Source organism: Cyprinodon variegatus, unplaced genomic scaffold, assembly GCF_000732505.1.
Source record: "Cyprinodon variegatus isolate N-32 unplaced genomic scaffold, C_variegatus-1.0 Scaffold195, whole genome shotgun sequence".
In the NCBI taxonomy this organism is placed as follows: Eukaryota; Metazoa; Chordata; class Actinopteri; order Cyprinodontiformes; family Cyprinodontidae; genus Cyprinodon; species Cyprinodon variegatus.
Window position 1 is genome coordinate 989,910 of NW_015150648.1, and position 4,851 is coordinate 994,760.

Here is a 4,851-nt window from a genome sequence, read left to right on the forward strand (position 1 = left end):
GCCGCTAAAAAAAAAAAAAAAAGTTAACTGATTTTTAAATTTTATTTCAGTTTAATATGGGAAAATAAGTCTGAATTCTGACTTTAATCTCAGAATTCTGATTTTTTTTTTCAGAATTCTGACTTTATCTCTGAATTCTGACTTTAATCTCTGAATTCTGATTTTTTTTTTTCAGAATTCTGACTTTATCTCTGAATTCTGACTTTAATCTCTGAATTCTGATTTTTTTTTTTCAGAATTCTGACTTTAATCTCTGAATTCTGATTTTTTTTCTCAGAATTCTGACTTTTTTCTCAGAATTCTGACTTTAATGTCTGTTTTAGAGACTAGCTCTCTTGTTTTAATGACCTTCTGCTCCTCCATTAATGAGGGGACCCCTCTGGCATGTAAAAAGTTGCCTAATTCCGTCATTTTCCACCAATGTGTCACTGGCCACCTCAAACAACTCACATCTTTGTCAGTGAAGCTGAGTGCTCCCACATCTCTTCCTTCATGGTGCCCATCTACATTAAGATCCAAAATTCTAAGATTTAAGTCAGAATTCTGAGAAAAAAAGTCAGAATTCTGACTTTTTTTCCCATGTTAAACTGAAATAATAAAAAAAAATTTTTTACTTTTTTTTTTTCAGTGGCCCTAATCTTCTTCCGTACTAATTGGATCGAACTTACATCCCAAAACATTAGATTATATCAAAATGTAATGCATTTATTTCAGCAATTTGTTAAAGGTAAAACCAATCATTACACTCAGAGTAATGACCTTCATTCATTGATATTAACTTGGATAATTCTGGCTTTAAAATTATCTAAGAATTTTTAATATTACATTCACCAAATAAAGGGGGATTTTTGGTACAGAAGTGTTATGGTGTGACGCACACAGTGGGGGGTAGAAGGTCACCAATGAAATGTTAAACGCTCTCTGTTCAGGGTTGTTTCCAAACATTTAAATGGAAAGTTTAGTGAAAGGAAAATGTGTGTTCAAAAGGCTCTGCAAACAACAGGGGTAGCTGTAGCCTTTCAAAATGGTTTAGATTTTATTATTGCTCAGATCATCAGCTGATCTAAATGAATGTCCATTCACTGCACCTTATGATTAGCTGGCCTTCTTTTCATAGAGTCACTGCATCAATGCAGTGGTGATGGAGGTCACTAACCTGCCACTGCTGAGCTGTTTTTAATCATAAAACCAAGTATTTGTACATTTGGGAGGCATGATCAGGCTAATCTTATTATGCTGCACTTCCAGCAACTTTTCTAAATTTTACCCTTTTCCTCCCGTTTAACTGTTGGTTAAAAAAAATTGATTGGATTTTTCTTAATAATCATTTCACTTGTTTCTTTCTCACCGTTTTTCCTTCCACTCAACTTTCCACTAATATGTTTGGAAGCAGCCCTTCAGCCGTAACCTTTTCAAAGACTAAAATAAAAAGACATTTTAATCTACTTTTTGTTAGTTTGATGAAAATTTTTCAATTTTTCTCAAAGTATATTGGTTTTTAATCATCTTTAAAGCCATAATAATCAAATTAAGCAAAAATAAATGTTTAAAAAATACCGATTGTTGCCCTTTCATCCGAATTGCTAAAAACAAAAGATCTTTTCAATAATATTCCCATTTTTTTAGATGGACCCTGCAACTAAGTACTGCCTAAAACATCACAACCAAGAATCCTACATTTACAGTATTTGAAAAATGAAGTTTTACTACATGTATTGTTTATATTTTTTTGCCATGTTGAGGGTTTCCTGCCGTCACTCCTGAGCAGCATCGGTTTGCAGGCCTGTTCTCGTTCTCATCCCTACCAGAACCGTTCCCTGTACTACGAGCAGATTAAGGGTAGAGTTGTTGTAAATGTGCATTTATATCACAAAGTGACGTTCATGTGAACATTTCTAACGACATCCTTCTGGTGTTTTCCTTTGTATAAACCCCCCCTGTTGTATAATAACCTGAAGTTACATTTTTTTTGTCCAGCACTTGTATGTAATTGTATGCTTTTGTTATACATTTGTATATTGAGAAGTGTTTTGAGTCAAGCTATTTAATATCTTGCACTGTTAATAACATGTACTTTTTCTGTACAGACAGTTTTATGATTTTAACTGTAGTCTGAGTGTAAATACTGAGAGTTAGAGCATGTTTATTCTCCATGCTACTTTTTCTTCCTGGTTTTCACTTCCTTTATGTTCCATTCAGTCCAAATCCTGATAGATTTCTATTTTCACTTTTGTTTTTTTGTTTTTTATTTTTTCGTCTCTGTTTTTTTGTGCTTTCTTTTAGTTTTTGTGTTTGATTATGCTTGTTAGAGGAGAATTACGGCGGATGCAGCTGAACTGATTTTCAACAAATAAACAGCCTGAAGCATCCTAGATTAAGACAAAGTAAAGGAGTTTGTCAGAACTAAAAAAAAAAAATTATAATAAAAAAAATCTCCCTGGTATTTATTAGGCTCATCCGATGATGGTCATTGTGTAATTTATTGTAAAAATGTAAGCAAAGCAGAAGCCTCTGTTTGAATTAAATGCCATAGTTTGTGAAGTATCCGTTTTCTGCATCCGTTTATTTTTTAACAAACATTTATTCTTTCTCTGCTGTTTCACAGCTATGCTTTAGTGTTGTTCTATCACATAAAACCAGAATAAACTAATTCAAATTGTGCCTGTAATGTGACAAAATGGGAAAATCTGATACTTTTTGAATCACTACATGCATTTAAAGTAACTGAAAATGTTTAATAATCTAGCAAATTATTAACAGATATATTCCAGAAAAGGAAATTATCTTTCTTTGAATATAAGTTCAGTATATTCAGTACTACTTTCAGTTGCTCCTTTTTTTTGTCTGTAGCTATTTTGTCTTCATATAAAAGGCTTTAATCAAGCACCTCTTAGTCACTGTGTATTCTAGAAATGTCCCCACAAAAGAGGAACTAAGGATTAATATGCAATAAAACACCCCGAGTCTGAGTTAGCTTGTTTAGGTTGATTAGATTTTATTGCAAAACTCATTTTCTGGTGGAACCGGCTGTGTTTGCCTTTTAGCTGAGAGAAAAAAAAAAAAAAAGGAGTGTTGTAGTGCTAAGTTAATCATATTGGACACGCTTTCCTGTCAGGAAATATTCCACTTAATTAATCATCAGGTTTGTAAAGCAATTAATCTTATGTAGCTGATTAAACAATGTAAACTTTAATTGCATTCTGTCGATTTACTAGAGGCTTAACGTTTAACCAAATAGATTGGATGTTAATGAACAGAATTAAGAGAAAGAAGTCTATGTTAAATGTTTAAAAACACTGGAAATACAAATCTTATCTTTTAAATACTAATTTGACAAATATTTTTCTTTTTTAATAAAAATTGAATATAAATCATTTTGTGTGTTCTCTTTTTGGCTGCAAGTAAATCTGATTAACTAAAGACTTTATGTCAGAACATTTTAACATTTAATCGCTCCATGAAGCTGTATGACAAACAGATATTACATTTTATGATAGTAATGGAATAAACAGAACATCTCCTCCCACTTTGCCAAATCGTAGATTTTCATGTAATTTACAGGGAATCACACTGCAATGTTATGTGCATAATAAATATACTTACCTTGCCTTACAATTAATGAATGAAGTCAGTTGTAACTGTGTAAATGATGCACACAAGGAACTTAATCTATACAGAATTGTGTTCAATTAATTTTATTTAACACCAATTCACAACGGTGTCATCTCAAGGAATATTAGAGAGAAAATTCAACCAGAAAGGGTCAGAAGGAAAATCAGACCGAGCATGCATGCAGCGACAGTAGAGAGAAAACACTTTATGACACTATTAACTTTAAAAGCATCCATACATTTAAAATATAAAGAAAAACAATATTTAAGCCTAACCTGCTGTTTTTCTAACCATCCAAACTATCTCTATACATTCCTGTCTTAAATGTAACAGTTGATAATTTGAATAATAAATCTGAAATATTTTTTTTAGATGGAGAATAAAAAAAGAAATCAAATTTATCAGAGGCGTAGCCAGAAAATCCTAATAGGGGTGGACGGTCAATAACCAATGTACATTGAGGGGTGGCCGAAAGGCACCAGAACCTCAGGGTCAATCTTCACTCTTTCAACATCCATATTTTCTAAATAAATATATTCTTTCCTATAGCCTTTGCTAACAAATAGATGCATATTTTTAAACATCTATGCTGTGGAAATAAAAGGTAGAGTGGACAAAATTCTTTCAGGTTTGAGTTTTGGGGAGAAAATATTCTACATTGTCATTACCTACTTTTATCACTAATCATTCTGCAAAAAAATTATATTTATATATATATATATTGTACTATCCCTATTTAATGAATGTTTAAGTTATTATTAAAGTAGGTATTTATCTATGATTTCACTGAAGACTCCTAGATGACTTGCAGAGACACATAATTTTCTCTTTACCCCATATAGCACAAAATCTAGTAATTGTTAATATATGAAAATATATGAAAATTTTAAAGGTTAAATAAGTTTGAACATTCCCCTTCAGAAAATTACTGCTGCCACTGTCTGTATTAGAGGGAAAAAATGGTAGGGGTGGCTAATAATTGGCTGGCCCCCAAACAAGGTCCGCCCCTGCAATTTATCTTCAACGCTTAAAACAAATAAAATACCAACTTTCCTCCATTAACTCTTTGTATCATCCCACCTCAACAGCAAGATGCAAAAAGACTGCTTTCAGCTGTGCACAGAGAGATTTTTTGTCATCTTTTACTTTTAACATAATTCAACATCTTGAAATTGTCTTGGAACTGAACATAAATTCCTTATTTTTTTATTGAGTATTTTTAATTTCTACAGATTATTT